We start from the raw sequence: 19,509 nt of genomic DNA, 5'->3' as shown, positions 1-19,509 counted from the left end.
ACACAGGAGTTTAAAATTGGTGTCTTGAGGGATTTGACATGAGGTATTAGAAAATACATAAATGAGACTATCATACCTCATATTCCCAGATGGTCTGAATGAGTGATAGGACATTATTTAGTAGGTTTATATGTATGTGTGTGTCTGTGTGTGTGTGTGTGTGTGTGTGTGTGTGTGTGTGTGTGTGTGTGTGTGTGTGTGTGTGTGTGTGTGTGTGGGTCTATTTCATAACACTGACATTTCATAATGTTGAATTTCATAACACTGAGACCATAACATCAAAAATTCAAAAAACACTGAAAACCCAAATCATTGAAAACTAAGAACATTTAAAGTGTGCTTCATAACATTAAAAACTACATTGCACAAGTAAATAATATCACCTCCATCTGCAACACCACCTAACAAACACACTTTCTACTGGTATGGTGATTGTGATACAGTGACGTTAGGAAATTAACTTTTTTCCATTGTAGTGCAATCATGGAGTTAGTATATTTAATTTCCGGGGGGGGGCAGAGCCCCCACATGGGGGTGCAGGGGGGGTTGCCCCACTGCAGAAACATAGTAGAAAGTGTCTTTGTTAGTTAGGTGTTGTTATAGGTGGAGATGATGTTATTTACATATGCATTGTAGTTTTCAATGTTCTGATGCACACTTTCAGTGTTCTGAGTTTTCAATGTTTTGGGTTTTTATGATGTTATTTACATATGCATTGTAGTTTTCAATGTTTTGATGCACACTTTCAATGTTCTGAGTTTTCAATGTTTTGGGCTTTCAGTGTTTTGGGATTTAGATGTTTTGGTCTCAGTGTTATGAAATTCAATGTTATGAAATTTCAATGTTATGAAGTAGACCTATATATGTGTATGTATGTGTGTGTGTGTGTGTGTGTGTGTGTGTGTGTGTGTGTGTGTGTGTGTGTGTGTGTGTGTGTGTGTGTGTGTGTGTGTGTGTTTTCAGGTGTAGGGAAGGACTTGATATCAGGTAGTTTTTCTTTAGACTCCTACTTATCAGCACAACCTTAATGTAGGCTGGACTGGAATGAGCTAAGCAGGAAAGTCCAATAGGTAGAACTAGAATGAAAAGATATTATGGACCATAAAAAAGTATTACCTAGTATGCAGAAATCCTGAAGAGAGAAAGAGAGAGGAGTAACTTACCATAACAGTAAGTGTTTGAACAGAAGAAAACACAATATCATTCCTAACAGCTAGGTTCAGATTTTGTACATTTGGATGAATCAGATTTGTTCTCCTATGCAAGCAAGTTCACTATGAGAGGGAATTTCTGGCACTTGCCCCTGGCTGGTTGCATGAAAAGGAATAAGAAAGAGAAAGGCATGAAGGAACATTTCTATACAAAAAATTGAAAATACATCTGTCTTCTAGGCCTCTTTGCAAGGTTAACTAGAGGAAAACTGTTTTAGTTCTCTGAGATTTGAGGCAAACACCTCTATGTGAAAGATTTCACACTGGTGGATTATTCACAGAAAGGCCTCCCAGTGAAGCATATACTCATAAGGATTTGTTGTCTTCCCAGTGAATCTGCCACTGTATTCTTCTCTGAAAGGATGCAAGTTGCCCAATGGAATAAGTTGTCTTGAACTGCTAAGTCTTAAAACAATGACAGCCAGTCTGCAAAGGGTCTAAGACCTTGTTACACACTGTTTATTTTGTATCAGACTACTGTGGTGTTGTCAGTCACTGTTAAAAGAGTGCCTGGTGACCATAGTTGATTCAGAGCTTTTAGGGTACTTGAAAAAGCCATCATTTCTTTCATGTTGATGTGTTTGTGCCTTTTGTTGTGGTTCCTTTGATACCCTGCAAAACAACACCTCAAGCAAAGTCTCAAGCATCTAAGGTCACTGTCTTGAGAGAGGCTGAAAGGAGAGAAGGGAACTCCTCTGTCAGACAGAATGTGTTTGGTCCACATAATAAGTTATTTTTTACAAAGTTTAGAACTGGAATTGGATAAGATAGAGAATGAGAGTGCTGGTCCCAAACAGTCTTGAGGAACTGGATTGTTCTGAGTCTGGCATGAAGAGTCATCAGGATGGTACTGACTGATTTGCATTTTAAAAGCATTTAATTAACTTTTTGTTGAAAAAAAATCATAATTTCTCTGTTTGGCCTGCTGCTTCTGTGATGCCACCAGCCCAGCTATGTCATTTGTGAATATTACTATGATTTATAAAGAACTGTATGTTATGTATTGAGCTGCAAGAATGTAACCACAGTGTACCCTACTGGAAAAGAAAAGAAATGTATAAACTATATACCTGTGCAAATGTATGATTTAATAGTAGAAGCTGGAACATACAGAGTTTCAAGAAAATAAGTTGAAAAGTAAAGTGTTTTACTATTGTTCTCTCTCAATAAGCAGGCACAATGTCTAGAGCTAGAGGTTTTCCTATTGTCTTGAAACCAAAATAATTACTAGGTTTCAAATGTAAAAGTGTTTAATTGTTTTACAACTTCCATTTCTGAGCAAACATCTGAGAGATATGTATTTCTCACATAAAAATGTTAAATTTTGTTAAGTATCTGTTAGCCTGGGAACTGAAGGCAGGTGACAATGAGTGATGTCATCCAGGCTAACCCAGCAGTAATATGTGACATTAATTTAAGAACTCTCTGAGAGAGAGAGAGAGACTGGGCATTTTGTATCTTGTCTTGGACCTGGAAACATCTTCTCATCAGCACTTGCCTTAATAATAGTAAGTAACTAGTGAAAAATAATTTATTTTAGATATAGATAGGAATATAACCTTCTCCAGCTGTGTGTGTGTGTGTGTGTGTGTGTGTGTGTGTGTGTGTGTGTGTGTGTGTGTGTGTGTGTGTGTGTGTGTGTGCTTTTATATAAAGCAAATCTCAAAGCGTGTATGTGTGTCAGCTACTTGGGCAGGGACACGAAGCACTGGTTGGACAGAGAGGGTGCTGGAGGTCTTGGCTTGACCCCTTAGCTGAGATCTTACCCCCTAGAGCTGTGCCAGTGGGGAGTCTTATTGGGGATCTGGAGAAAGAGGAAGAAACCACCCGCCAGACTGACTGTGTGCTCTAAAGGGAAATTGTACTGTACTGTGTGTATACTTGTCATCCTCCCAATGTGTACATCACTCACTTGTGCTAGTGGTGAGGATTGAGGCTCCTTGATTATTGGGCCAGTGCAGGGGCATCACATATTAATTGTTTAGCAGTGGTGGGGTATCCACATCACATATTAATTGGGTTATAGTGGTGTGATAGCCACATCACATATTAATTGGCTTGTAGTGGTTTGGATATTGAATTCCTGTACCCTGTGTACAGTGGTCACTGAAGGTGTTTGTACTCTCAATCAGCCATGCAGTGAACATTCAGAGTTCATATCACGATTGTTTTATTATTATTTTTTTGTTGTTAGCTTAGTTAGTTAGGGAGAACAGGCAAGCATGTCAGCAAAGGAGTATGGCAAGCTGACAAGGAGCCAGTTGGCTGAGATGTGCCAGGCTAAAGGACTGGTGCATGCCAACCTGACTAAAGCAGACATGATTGCAGCTTTAGTCACAGCTGCATCACAGAATAGCAACCAGGAGGACAATCATATTGGCCATGGAGATATACAATTCTCAGAAAATGGACAGCTCAGCCTTTCCATAGAGAACTTAAATATGCATCTGGAGTTAAAGAGACTTGAGTTAGAGGCCAAGCATTTGGAAATAGAAGAAGCGGAGAAACTGAGACATCTGGAAGCTGAGGAAAATGAGAAACTGTGACATCTGCAGGCTGAGAAGAATGAGAGGCAGAGACAACATGAAAAGGAGATGCTGACTCTTCAAGTCATGGAGGTAATGGGGAAGGGAGTAATCAAACCTCTGAAGCAACAAAGGTCAGTAAATTTATTCCACAATTTACAGAGGGGGATAATTTTGATAGTTTCATTCATATGTTTGAGAGGGTATGTAAACAGTATAATGTTGACCATGGGCTCTGGGTATGGTTCCTGACCACCTTACTCCATAGTAAAGCTGCAACTGCAATTTCTAAACTGTCTGATGCCAATTGTTGAAATTATAATACAGTCAAAATGTGTTTGCTAGAATGTTTTAAGTTAACACCTGAAGCTTATATGAAAAAGTTTTGTGAGCATAGATGCAAGGCAGATGAAAGTATGTGTGAATATGTTGCTGAACTAAGCACTTATTTTCATAGGTGGGTAAGTGGATGTCAGGTCACCACATATGAAGAGCTGGCAGACATTTTGGTGAGGGAACAAGCCTTTAGCACTTTTCCTGAGAACATGATAATCTGGTTAGCTGATAGATAATGCACTACTGCTGATGAGTTGGGGAAGAAGGGAGACCTATATCTAGCAAGCAGGGCATCACTGCACAGGAAAGGGACACCCAGTGCTGCTCATGGGTCTAAGGGAACCCATAGTGGGCAGCCCAGACTTCCCCAACAGAGTCATCCAGTAGCAGGGGAAGTCACTAGTCCAGGTACATGTCCAGGACCAAGGGCTAAATGTTTTAAATGCAACCAGTGGGGTCATGTATCATATAGATGTCCATGGAGGCAAGGTGGGGAACAAAAGGTGGGAGAGCCAGTAAGTGGGAATGACAAAATGCCAATAGTACAGTGTCTCAAGACAACAAGGCTACCAAACTACCACAAGAGGATATCCTATCTTAGTGAATGGGAAAGAGGCCATGGCTAAGAGAGACACAGCCTCTGACCTAACCATTGTGAAGCCTGCAATGGTTACAGAGGAGCACTACTTGCTTGGGCAGTCTACTCCAGTCAGAGCTTTAGGAAGGACCCCATTCCAAATACCATTGGCTAGGGTTCACTTTGACTGGGATAGTGGAAAAGGAAGCCAGCAAGTAGGTGTGTTTGAGGATATCCCTGCAGATGTCCTGATAGGAAATTATTTTGATAATGCAGTACCATGTGTGCATGCAGTTACATGCAGTCAGGTTTCGAGACAAGCATGTGGGTCTGGTAGCCTGGGGGAGACCCAGACAGACCACACACTTGCAGCCAGGACTGGTGAAGTGGTTACTTCAGGGAGGGAGCTACCCTGTGGCGGTGAGACTGAAAGTGAGCCACAGCTGCTTATGGGTACTGATGTTCCCTTGGACAGAGTGACTGCAAGACAGAGGTGAGTAGTAGTACCCAGGCTGACAGTGAGGCACCACTGTCAGAGGATGACAGACTGCCTATGGAAGGGGAGCTGGGAAAAGATACTAAGAGAGAGTTGAGACAAGATCAGCTCTCAAAGCCTACATTACAAAGCCTGAGGGAGGTAGCTAGTGAGCCACCTGATTCTCAAGGGAGGGTGGAATCTGTATACTGGGACAAAGGGTTACTGTACAGAAAGTAGATCCCTAAGGGAGGGCTAGGGGGTGAGAGAATACATTAGTTGGTAGTGCCCAGAGCCTAATGTCTGGCACTTCTAGCTACAGCCCAATATATTCCCTTTGCAGGTCATACGGGCATACAATATACATAGAGATGTATTATGCAGAACTTCTATTGGCCTGGGATTTCTAGAGATGTAACAGGGTACTGCAGGACCTGTGAGCAGTGCCAAAAGGTAGGCAAGGCAGGAGACAAGGTGAAAGCTCCTTTGATGCCTTTGGCTGTGACTTAGGAGCCATTTCAGAGGGTAGCTATGGATATAATGGGGCCTCTGAGTACCCCAAGTTCCACAAGGAAAAAGTATATGCGAGTGGTAGTATATTATGCTACTAGAAACACTAAGGCAGTGGCTCTGTCCTTCATTGAGGCAGCAAAGGTGGCAAATGCTTTGTTAGACATTTTCAGCAGGGTAGGTTTTCCAAAAAAAATACTGACTGACAGAGATGACAATTTCATGTTAGACCTGCTGGCTTGTCTGTGGAAGTACTAGAGGGTGAAGCACCTAAAGACCACCCCCCCCTACCAATCCCAGACTAATGGTCTTGTTGAAAGGCTAAACTCTACACTCAAGTATGAGTATGCTATGGGCATTTGCAGACCAGTTTAAGAGGGATTGAGACAAATATTTGCCCCATCTGTTGTTTGCTTACAGAGAGGTCCCCCAAGAATCCACAGGTTTTCACCCTTTGAGTTGCTGTATGGTTATAGGGTGAGAGGACCTCTAGGTTTAATTTAAGATGAGTGGGAGGGTGAGTATGAATCCCCCAAAGTGTCTGTTGTGGTAAATGTCATAAAACTCAGAACAAGGCTCAGGAAAATCATGGGCTTGGCCCAGTAGAACCTGGCAGAAGCCCAACAGTAGGAAAAAGGTCTGGTATGACAGGAATGCTCGAGCTAGAGAGTATGCTGTAGGGCAGCAGGTAATGGTTCTCATTCCTGTCAGTCACAACAAGCTGCAGGCAGCTTGGGAGGGACCTTAACATGTGTTAAGGAAGATCATTGATGTTAACTATGTGGTAGAACTGCTAGGCAGGAGGCAGGGACACAAATTGTACCATGTTAACATGATGAAACCTTACCATGATAGGGAGGCCCTTGTGCTTAGTATTTGTAGTGGATTGCAAGAGGAGTCTGAGGGTGATCTGGTGACTTGGTGTCTGAGGGTAATCTGGTGACTGATCTCCTCAGTGAGGCTCAAATTGACACCTCAGTGGAAAGGGTATCAATGTCCCAGCAGCTGTTCCCTACCGAGGTATGAGAAATCTGAGCAGTGTTACAGGTGTTTGGGGACATGTTCACTGGGAAACTAGGGTATACCCACCTGATGCATCACCATGTGAATACAGGTCCCCAAAGGCCTATTAAGCACACACCTTATAGGGTTCCTGAGAGAGTCAAACAGACTCTCAGGGAGGAGATACAGGGAATGTTGGAACTAAGGGTAATTCTGGAGTCCAGCTGTCCCTGGGCCTCTGCAGTGATGCTGGTACCAAAGAAGGATGGCAGCAGCAGGTTCTGTGTGGACTACAGGAAATTAGTCACACAGAGTCAAATGCTTACCCCATGCCTAGGACAGATGAAGCTCTAGAGCAGTTGGGTGGGGCTAGGTATCGTACCGCCATTGATCTTACCAAGGGTTACTGGCAGATGCCCTTGACTCCCAGTGCTAGAGAGAGGTCAGCCTTTGTGACTCCTTTTGGCTTGTATCAGTTCACAAAGATGCCCTTTGGGATGAAAAATGCCCTGGCGACTTTTCAGAGGCTGGTAGATTGTATCCTAGCAGGAGCAGGAGATTTTGCCCTTGCTTACCTAGATGACATTGCCATATACAGTAATTTCTGGCAAGTGCACCTTCAACATGTCAGGGAGGTGCTGGGCAGATTACAGAGGGCAGGGTTGACAATTAAGCCCAGCAAATGTCAAGTGGGTATGGCAGAGGTCTCCTACCTGGGACACAGAGTGGTGAGCGGTAAAATCAGGCCAGAACCTGCCAAAGTGGAAGCCATTCAGACATGGTCTGCACCTGTTACCAAAAAGCAGGTGAGGGCATTCTTAGGGAGAGCAGGGTACTACAGAAATTTCTTCTCCAGTTATAGTACCATTTTTTTTTTATTTATTTATCATTTGTTGACCGGGAAAGTCCGACAAGGTTCCATAGATCCTGTTTTCAATGGAGGCCTGGGGAGAAATGCTCCAAAAGCATATCTTTAGAATGTGGGAGGAAACTGGAGTACCAGGAGGAAACCCACGCATTTGCAGGGAGTACATGCAAACTCTGCACAGAAGGCACCCCAGCCGAGAATGGAACCAGAGAACCTCTTGCTGTGAGGTGACACATTAACCGTTGCACCACTGCGCCACCCAATAGCTGCTCCCCTCACAGACCTGACAAGGAAAAACAGGCCAGATAAGAACTGTGGGCTGCAGCATGTGAGCATGCATTCCAGAAGCTTAATGGAGCTTTGGGAGGGCTCCCTGTGTTAGCCAGTCCAGATTACATAAAATAATTTGCTGTGCAGGTAGATGCTTCAAACCCTGGGGTGGGGGCTGTGCTTAGCCAGGTTTCCTCAGAAGGATACGAGCATCTAGTGATATATCTCAGTCATAAGCTCCAACCCAAACAGGAATGCTATGCAGCTGTAAGAAAAGGAATGCCTAACCATAGTGTGGGCACTGCAGAAACTTCAGCCTTATCTGTATGGAAGGAAATTCACTATAGTTACAGACCACAATCCCTTAACATGGCTACATTGAGCCAGCCAGCAAAATGCCAAGTTACTAAGGTAGATCCTAGGGTTGCAAGCATATGATATGACAGTGCAGCACTGCAGTGAGGTTATCAATGCCAATGTAGATGGGATGTCAAAACAGGGAATGGGGTCAGTATTCCCAGCTAGGCTCAAACTTGTCAAGCAACATTTTTCAAGGGATACTTGAAAAACTAGCTTGAGTTTTCTGGGGGGGGGGGGTTGTGATGCTGCCAGCCTACCTAGCTAGAATTTTGTAAATAATTCTATGTCATTTGTGAATATTGCTATGATTTATACAGAACTGTATGTTATGTACGGAGCTTCAAGAATGTAACCACAATGTACCCTACTGAAAAAAACAGAAATGTATATAAACTATATACCTGTGCAAATGTATGTTTTAATAGTAGAAGCTCGAACATACAGAGTTAACTTGCAAAACTTCAAGAAAATAAATTGAAAAGTAAAGTGTTTTACGATTGTGTTATCTCAGAAAGCAGACACAATGTCTAGAGCTAGCGGTTTTCCTGTTGTCTTAAAATAGAAATAATTACTAGGTTTCAAATGTAAACATGTTTAATTGTTTTATGAGTTCTGAGCAAACATCTGAGAGATATGTATTTTCACATAGATATGTTAAATTTTGTTAAGTATCTATTAGCCTGGGAGCTGAAGGCAGGTGACAAAGAGTGATGTCATCCAGGCTAACCCAGCAGTAATATGTGATATTAATTTAAGAATTCTCTGAGAGAGAGATAGAGATACTGGGCATTTTGTATCTTATCTTGGACCTGAAAACATCCTCTCATCTGCATTTGCCTTGCTAATAGTAAGTAACTAGGGAAAACTAATTTCTTTTAGATATAGATAGGAATATAGTAAAGATTAGTTTAGATGTTTTCTGTATTTATTTGAGACTGTCCTGCAATGTTGTTTTAAAATATTTCCTGTGATTCTGAACTCTGCACTTACTGTGTTGATTGAGTATTGTCTTGTTCTTTTATTATTTATTACTGAAATATATTTAAACCTATCTTTGTGGCTGATATTTGTGAGACATATTTAAGTTCTTATAGTACTTGCACATGTATTTGGTGACACTGTACAGGCCACTCCTAAATAGCCTTGGTCTTTCTCACACTTACCATTTGGATAATAGTAACATTACACGGTAGGATTGGTCACCCTTTGTAAGGGTCTTTATAGTAGCTGATAAGTAGGGGTTGATGGCAGTGATAACTACCTTATAGTCGGGGCAGAAGGGGGCAGAGCTAGTAAACCTGTGTCAGTGTGTGCGTGTGTGCGTGTGTGCGCATGCGTGTGTGTGTGTGTGTGTGTCTGTGTGTGTGTGCGTGTGTGTGTGTATATATAAATCAAATATCAAAGTGTGTGTGCATCAGCTATTTGGGCATTGACAAGAAGCACTGATTGAACAGAGAGAGTGCTGGAGGTCTTGGCTTGACCCCTCAGCTGAGATCTTAACCCTATAGCTGTGCCAGTGGGGAGTCTTATTGGGGATCTGGAAAAGAGGGAGAAAGCAGCAGACTGACTGTGATCTCTGTGTGCTCTTAAAGGAAATTGTACTTTACTGTGTGTGTACTTGTCATCCTTCCAATGTGTACGTCACTCACTGGTGCTAGTGGTGAGGACTGAGGCTCCTTGATTACTGGGCCAGTGCAGGGGCATCACAGCTTCTAATTGCTTCTAAATTTTCATGCAGAAGGGTGAATTACCAAGGGTCTTATTGTTTGGTTCTTGTTTTTTGTGATTGTGCTTTTGCATTAAGAAATTCTGGAGTCATCCATTTCTGGCAGAAGGTGTTTACCTGGTCTCTCTGACTTGGGACACACTCCAAGGACCTCAAAGTATAGTCATTTATTTGACAGAGGGCACAGGAGTTAGTTTTCAGCTTTTTTCTGTCTGCTACAAACTAGCCCCTTTTTTTTGTGCAGCTCTGTCCTCTGTTCCACAGAACTTAGCAATCCTTTACAAGTGCTTCCACTGCATCTAGAACCATCCAGGCTAAGATATGTGTATTTTCTTGATTATTTTCACTTCCACTTGCTTTATTCAGTGATTGCTACTGACTGCATTTTGAAAGCATTTGTTTAACTTTTTGATAAAAGAATCATTTTTTCTCAGTTTGTTTGGTTTGTTACTTCTGATTTTTCAAAATCACCTTGCAGAAGAGTGAATTAGCAAGAGACATAGTTGTTTGTTTTTAATTTGTACTTGAGAGCTACTTTTGCTGAGCTTTTGCATTAAGAAGTTCAAGGGTCATCCATCTTGTGGCGGAAGGTGTTTTCCTGGTCTTTCTAAGTTGGGTAGTAATCCAGAGAGCTCAAACTGTAGTCATTTATTGGCCAAAGGGCACAGGAGTTAGTTTTCAGCTTTTTTGTATGTTATAAATTAGCTGTGTTTGTGCACAGCTGCTCACCATGCATTGGCAGTTAGCATTGCCCTGTATAGTATCAAATGCTTACACTGTAAAATTTACCTAGGATTTGGTATGAAACCTGTTACACAGCTAGGTATTTTGTAGAGTTAAACTTGGGACAGCTAGTTTGTAAGTCAAACAGGTCTAACGCCATATCCTACCACTATCTAATCATCTTTTCCCTTAGATCTAGAAACCACCCTAGGAGAACCCTGCCAAACTCAGTCCTTAATCCATAACAGCCCACCATATTACAGGTCCAGACAACAAGGATATGCAATTTCCAAATGTCAAAACTATCTACATATTGAAAAAGACTCAAAGCAACTTTAAGGTGTTACTGCTCAATGCTAGGAGCCTAAAAAAACTTTGCACCCACCAAGTCTTCCTCACTCTGGAGAATGTAGACATCTCTGCTGTTACTGAGGCTGGGTTTAAAACCATAGAATGTACTCTTGCTGTGCAACATTACATTGATTTCCACACATTTAGACCAACAACAACACAGATAGGGACTAAAGGTGGAGGTGCCTCAATCTATATTAGCAACAAATATACCTTTAAGTTGGTTTATCAGGATGATGCCATGCGGTCATCCACATTCAAGTTACCATATGTGAGGTCCTCATCATATCCTAGTTAGCTATAGGTCAACTTCTATGCATCAAGAGTTCCACAACTCATATCTAAAGCTACTAGAGGTACTCACCATCCAATCTAATACTTTATTCATATGTGATTTCACTATCCCTCTATAGACTGGCAAAAATACACTGCTTCAAACTCACAGGCACAATGCTTCCTGGACTGTATTAATGCAAACACCCTGGACCAGAATGTGTATCCAACCAGAGGATAAAACATATTGGATCTGGTACTCACCAACATGGGAGAGCATTGCACTTTCCAATTTCAAGTCCTGACTAGTGAGGTAGGATCACAAAGCTGTTGCCTATGAAATAAAAATCAAAACAAAAGAAAAAAGGTCATGGCAAAAATCAGAAAGAGAAAATCCCATAAGGACAAGAGCTCTCTGATACAATTAAACAAAAAATTAAGAGGTCAAATTAAATCTAGCAAGGCCAACTATGAGGTCGGGATAGCTTCTCAGGCTAAGGACTATTACAAGACCTTCTTCAGCAATGTAAGGAACCTTAAAGGCAACATACAGCAGTCTGCTGAACTGGTAGCAATTGGTACAATCTTCAGTGATCAGGGTGACAGAGCGAATTATATGGATAAGAAATTCAGCTCTAGTTTCATATCCCATGCCAAGTGATATTCCATGGTGCATACTTCCCCCATCTATTAGCAAGAATAAAGTTTTAGAGGTGTACACAAGTGCCAAAAACACTGCCTCAATAGGCCTTGACAATATCCCTATTGCCTTCTAAATAGTGTAAACTATGATCAATCAGGACCACTTGTGGAATTATTCAACTACTGCCTTAAAATAGTTTATACGCCAAGTGAATGGAGGACCATGACAGTCATCCCTCTTCATAAGAGTAGATTGTTAACCAACCTCAGAAACTACGTCAGTCTGAGAAGTCTAATATGCAAAGCCATGGAATGAATCATCATGGAAATGATCAACAAGGCCATTAACAACCTACAGACACTGGACCTATCCCAGTTTGGCTTTGTTAAGGGAAGGTCATGCCTACTTAATCCAGTCAACCTATTAGAGAGAGCCACCAAGGCAATGAACAAGGATAAAACAGTGCATACCATATACCTTGACCTGTCCAAGGTATTAAAATGCAATACCCCATTCAGACATTATTGACAAATCTCTGAACTAGGCATAAATCCATACATAACTCACTGGATTTCTGGCTGGCTGACAGATAGGACCCAGGAAGTCAGGATTGGTGAGAAAACCTCCACCAAGAGACCTGTCACCAGCAGTGTTCCTCAGGATGCTGAGCCCAGTTATGTTTGGCATCTACTTTTCAGAAGTCAAAGATAATGTTAAAGGCCTTTGGCTCACCAAGTTCGCAGATGACTAAATTGGGAACCATAATTGATTTCCCCAAGACACCAACATCTTGCAAGAAGGTTTAACACAGATAAATAACTGGTCTGAATTCCATGGTTTAAAACTTACTGCCAAGAAATGCATTATATTGCCCTTTTAGGAAATTTTCCACCCAGGTTAGTTCCTCTATCAATAAAACAATCCTGAGAGTTAACCCAGTAGTCAGGGATCTGGGAACATATTTAGACAGCAATCTGGCCTTTGACCAGCATGTAGCAAAGATAGTAAGAAAATCATATGTCACCAAACGTATACATAAGGGTATGGCAACTAGGTCTAAGGAAGGTATAGTACCACTCTACTCAGCCTTGTCAGACTCATTATTGAGTAAAATCCCCCTAACTATTTACAACAGTTGGAACGCCCACAAAGGTTTCTAACTGGGAGAATTCAGTTCATGAATATCCTGACATACACAGGTCACCTAAAGGCCTTATTTTTCTGTGCTGTCTCCGACAAGCTACTGAGAGGTGATCTATGCCTTATGCTTAAAAGGTGTACTTTGATGTAGCCCAAATGGATCTTTTGCACATCCACAAAACAATACCAGAAACACTAGAGCCAAGAATTTGAACTTCACTTGTGACATCAGTAGAACATACAGAAGAAAGAGTTGAGTGTCTCTTACGATCCTAGCACTAGAATTGGCTCCCTGTCCATGTGAAGCAGAGTTCATCCCTGACTCTTTTCAAATGAAACTTTGACCACTGGATGGGAAATCTGAAATTCACTCCCAGTCTAGCCTCCATATTTATTATGGACAAAGGCTGTCTGTATGTAATATATTATCCAGATTAACATTCTCTCACATAACCCTTTGATACCTCCTTACTAACATGCTCCCCTCCAAATAGATGCTCAATACACTCTGGGACAATATTGGATTGGGGTGCGTGGCTAGACTTGTAAAGGGCCCACTGATCATTAACCGAGTAACATCCTATGAATCTATGAACATTAGAGCTCTTAGAAGTTGTTTCACTATGGACATTTTCTACAGAAGAATATTGAGGCAGTACTGATTGTAAGTTTGTGTTTTTCTGTTTGAAGAAAGGCAGACATTTGAAAAGTGTCTAAAACACATCCTAGGGAAACCAGTCTGTGAATCTGAAATGGGTTCATTATGAACACCAGAGTGGTTAAAGCTTTCTGCCTGGTTGAGGCTGAAATCAGACAATTGTTCAGATAAGGAAAATGTGTACACCTCAAAGTCTGTAGTAAGCTATTCTTGGATCAAGGCATTGCATTGTTCAGATAAGGAAAATGTGTACACCTCAAAGTCTGTAATAAGCTATTCTTGGATCAAGGCATTTGATATAGACTCTTGGAGATGTAGATAGCCAAAATGAAAAAAAAGTAAACCAATGATACAATCCCAAAATAAAGAATCTTAGAAAGGATCTATGGTGTGGTAAATGGGAATATGCAGATAACCGTATTTTAGGTTTAGAGTGACCAGAAATGCTTGAGGGGAAGGAAAATGGAATATATTTGGAAGTTCCAACATTCTGAATTTTGTTATCTACATAAAAGTGTTTAGTCTGGATAGTTCTAGAAGGGCCTTCAGGTGCCCTTTTTCTGGGTATCAGAAAAAACATCTTGAGTAAAATCTTTTCCCCATTGAATTGTATGCATTGGCTTTATGACTCCCTCCCCCAAGTAGCAGGTATCTAATAATTGAAAGAATGAGGTGAATCAGATCTTTTGGAATCTGACGAATTCTTGATGGTGTGGAGAAAGATGCCCATAGAACTTTTGCTTGCCATGCAGGAAGCCAAACAAAAATATTCCCTACAATTTTTTGAGGAAGGCAGAGCTGTTAATGGAGGGAATAACTGGCAAGAATAGTCAGAAGTGTTCCTTTGAGTGTTAGATACCTAACTGTTCTTTTCCAGATTTCTGTTCGCCAGATTTGTAAGGTTTATGAAAAAAGGGTTCTAGATGAGATGGATCGTTCTTTTGAAACGTAGGAACTGGAGATATGAAAAGATGTTTACTGTAACTCCCTAAATGAGCATCTGTCTTTCTTCTAGCCTTTTGAAAACTTCAGCAGAAGTGTTACCAAACAGCAAGTCCTTACCTAGAGGGCAATGAATAGCTGAGCTTTTACATCATCAGGGAAAGACTGAAATGCTAACCAAACATACATTCGGATAAAAGTACCAGATTAATCTGCTCTAGAGGCAGCATCCACAGCATTGTAGTCACATTTTCTAGTGTGCTTACCTCTAGAGAGGGAGAATTAAATATGCCTATTAAATTCGATTTCACATTAGAACTGGGAAGATTTTCTAACATTTATGCCGTATTACTCAACATAGCTAGAAGGAACTCAGCCATGTGGATTTGGCAATTAATAGTTCTAAAAGTGAAGGTGTCAGAAATATACCCTTTTGCCATCCTTATCAAGAGTTCTGCTGTCCTTATCATTGGAAATGGGGTTAGAGGAAAGAAAGAGTCTAATATCTTTGTCATGATCCACAAAAAGGAAAACATGGCCGACAGTAGGATTTTTGTAGAGGTTCTTATGAGCTTCTTAGAGACTGGAGATTGGAAATCTGAAAACAATGAAGCCAAACTGGAGGGATAATGATAGGCTTATCAGTATCCATATTCAAAAGCTAATAGTATCTTTTTTGGAAGCCAGAAACCTCTTTCCCTTCCACTTAAAAAGTCTATCATGTTTAGCAACAGTGTCCCTAATGTAAATTTTCTATTTAAGGAGTAAGAGCATAAAAGCATAAGTTCATAGGTTCATAGAGAAGTGCTAGGCTAGCTGCCCTTGTGGGCCATTTTAAGCTTAGTCAGTTTCCTTTTTTGTGCTCAAATTAACCTATCCCATTTGGTTAGAAATTGATCTTACCCATCCCATGATCAATAATTATGCATTACCCCTAAACAGTGGTATAGCCAGGCATTTACATTTTGTCCTTTGACCTCAAACTATTGCCCTCACTACCAACAAATCATTTAAAAAATGTACTCAAACCTCAAAATGCTACCCTTATATGCCTTGTAAGGGAATGTACTAATGTGCACTGTTACCACTTATGACCATAAAAAAAGTTATTTTACAACTGCATTCCTATCAGATAAGCATTTTTTGTACAGCAGTATATACTATACACCACACTAGACAGTTTCTGTGCTCCTTGAGCTGTAAAGTTTTGAAGGATGCTCAGAGAAAATGTACTCAGTTGAGTACACTGAGTATACCTAGCTGCACCCCTGCCCCTAATGAGAATAACTGGGATGATACAGTTGATAACTCGAGGGGACCCATGCATGGGATACAGCATTTAGGAGTTGCTTCTGTCCATTAATACTATGGGGACAGTCTAAGGGTAAATTTTCTGTTTCACAACCATAGATCCAACTTGCACTTGAATATGGACAGAGATGAATTTTGTTTTATGTGGATGGGGAGTCTGTTCCAGAACTGCGGTATTGCCTATGAGATATACATGTCCCTCCAAACCATTCTGTTGATGTCACAGAACAAATTTAGATCCCTAAACTGGAGTGCTACTGATGTCATTTGACTTGTTGATATGTAGTAAATCCATCAGTATTGGGTAGAAGAGTGACTTGTATATCAGACTCCACTTGTCTCTTAGCAGTCTGTAGAATACCAACTATAGTGACAGGGTTTTGAGTCAGTCCATTTAGGACATGTTGTTTAGGCCTTGTATCTTTTTAGTAAGATATCTCTGTGGGTTTTCCAGTTGTTGCATGTGTCTAGACAGATACATGCTTCAGATTCAGATTCCGTGGGTAAAGGGATTTGAGAGGTATAATCTAACTCTTCTTGGTCAGAATGTGACAGCCCTTCTTCCTCAGAAGAGGGGAGTCTTCTTCTTTAAACAGTAACAAGAACAGTAAAGTTCTGTGCCCTTGACACTCACTTTTATTAAAACTGCATCTGGCAATTGTTTAACTACATGTGATATGCTGGGATTCATAGTCAAATAGCATATATTAAAGCACTAAAGGTGCAGGAATTCAAAAGACAAATGTGTAATGCATTTGCTAACACTCTGAGGAAGCCAACTGGATGCAGGTGTTCCTCTTCAGAAGCACTGCCTGATAAAAAGATTGAGTCACACAGAAGGCAAATGAAGTTTGAGGGACTCAAACTCTTCACTACAGAAAACAGCTCGTTAACACACTCCTTATATACACACACCCATTTACTAAAAAGAAAAATCATTGGCTGCTCACAATAATTCATTCAATCCAGGAGGAATTAAACCCCTAGTTTAATTATCCATCTTTTTTCTTTATTATTAAGTATATTGTGCCAGACAATTTTATTTGTTCTGTCCCCTTAATATCAATGACAGTGAATCTAAATGATGGTGAAGGATGAATGACCACATGTTTATATAATGTGGTAACCAAAAAAAGCACCAACGTTGCGAGTCCTCAGTATAAATTTAATAAAATATCGTTAAGCGCTTTCATCAAGTATGACTTCTTCAGAACAAAAAAACAGTCCAAAGGACAAGTTTAAATGCACAGTACCAATTGGCCATTGGTTCAAATCTACCCAATGCTGTTAATGAGAATTTGTTACTCATAAATATATAAATAGCCAAAGCTAAAACAGTTTTTGCTAAAATAAATACATTTGCTCAACATTACATTTGCTACAAAAAACATTTGAGCATAACTCTGCTGTCGCTAGTGGTCACAGGAATTTAAAAAAACTCATTCACTCATGTCTTTTGGATGCCCCTCGGCCGTGGGAAGGACATGCAGACTCCAGACAGAAGGCGCTCCAGCCAGTCTGGAGTGGCTTACTGTATGATCATTTGTTTGTTTGATCTATGGATTTTGGATATTTGTGGAGCTGAGCTCAAGAATGACTTCAAGGGGAAATCTGAATAACTTTTCATGGGGACCACACACACACACACACACACACACACACACACACACACACACACACACACACACACACACACACACACACTCAATTTGTATCTCCTGTGAGGATGAGGTAAAAGGTAAATCCAATAGCTACTGTACACTTACTCTGCAAACTGGAATTTAAAACATAGCCAACTGAGAAATGAGACTTTTTGGGCCTTCGCTTATCTAAAGAGCAGCCAGTTGTAATCAAGAGATAGGACAGGTGCAGAGTGTAATCAGGAGATTTTTTTTTTTTTTTTTTTGGGTAAGTTAACTTTAATGCCCCACCCCCAGCCACCCCATCAGCATTAGACAAATGCCTAGGTTGCCTTGTGTTGGATCTGGCCTTGCCTACATTATGAGTCCTTTTGCATTCCTGAAAAAATTGTACAGTCATGCATAAAAATCAATATCTGAAAATTTACAAAAACATATGGCACAAACAGATAATACTGTCACCTCACAGCAAGAGGTTCTCCGTTTTGATTCTTAGCTGCAGTGAATTTTGTGCAGAGTCTGCATGTCCTCTCTGTGTTTGTGGGGGTTTCCTCTGGATGCTCCAGTTTCCTCCCACATTCCAAAGACATACAATAGGCAAACTGGACACTCTAAATTGACCAAAGGTGTGAGTGTGCATGTGTCTGTTTGTTTGCATGTGTGGTATGGAAGAACAACAGCATCAGAGCTAGTCACCCGGCTGTGTGAACCTTGGCTGTACATTTATTATTTATTTTATTTACTTAATTTATTTATTTATATTTGTTGACCGGGAGTGCCCGACTGGACGTAGGTCCATTCTCAGCGGAGGCCCGGGGAGAAAAGCTCCACAGTTAAAATAAACAGACAGTAGTTACATTGGATTACATAGCGATTAACAATTTACATAGCAATTACTTACAACATATTTACAGATGAAGAATATAGTACATCAGTAGACAACTAGAATCTTTATCTGTGAAGTGCATAACAGACATTAACAAATGTTACAAATAGAAGAAGTTCCTGCTGTATAATAAGTACTGGCTTATGAGCATCTGAGCTTGCTATAATCAAGGTAGTTAGTGGAGTGGAAAGAAAGGTAGTGGTTGGATGGGATGGGTGATATTAGAGTGGGAGTTGCAAGGGCATAGCTAGCATGTTTTTAGATGTGCTTTTAGTAATGATTTGAAGTGGGTACATAATGGTATGGAGGTAATTGCGGGTGGGAGGGAGTTCCATAATTTGGCTATGGTGCAAGAGAATAGTGCTTCACCAGCAGAGTTATTGGCTTTAGTGATCTGCAAGGGATTTTTGTTGCTGGATCTTAGTGGTCTGGTGGTACAATAGGGTTGGAGTAGATTCTGGAGGGATGGGACATTTAGTGGATGGTTTACTAGTTTGTGGGCAAGTGAGAGTTGATACCATTGAAGGAGGTGAGAGAGTTCAAGCCAGCCCAGTTCAGCAAGTGAGAGACAGTGGTGACTACTGTAGGATGCCCCTGTGGCGAATTTGGCAATTTTGTTGTAGCAGGTCTCTAGCTTGTTTAGATCGCATTGCCTTAGGTTGGTATATATTGGAGAGGCATAAAGTAGGGTGAAGATAAGGTGGGAATTTGCTATTGAAATCTTTGCTGCTTTGGTGAGAAGTTGCTTGTTTCTGTATAGCACTCCTAGTTTTTTGTGGACGTTTTTTATGGTCATGGATATGTGAATGTCAAATTTTAGTTTATTGTCTATTTCCACTCCTAGCAATTTGGTGAGTTCAGCTGGGTATATAATGGTGTTGTCTTTTGCTGTGATGTTAAAGTGAGAGTTGTTTTGAGTATTTCTGGTGTGTTGGAAGATGAGTAGTTTAGTTTTGTTTGGGTTGAGTATTAATTGGGCATCGGATAACCAAGTTTCAACAGAGGAAAAGGCTTCCTGTGTGACTTTTTGCAGTTTGGGTAGGGACTGGGCTGAGCAGATGATGGTTGAGTCATCTGCGTAT

Source organism: Protopterus annectens, chromosome 5.part0, assembly GCF_019279795.1.
Source record: "Protopterus annectens isolate FY-2018-M chromosome 5.part0, PAN1.0, whole genome shotgun sequence".
In the NCBI taxonomy this organism is placed as follows: Eukaryota; Metazoa; Chordata; order Ceratodontiformes; family Protopteridae; genus Protopterus; species Protopterus annectens.
This window is presented reverse-complemented; position numbering follows the sequence as displayed.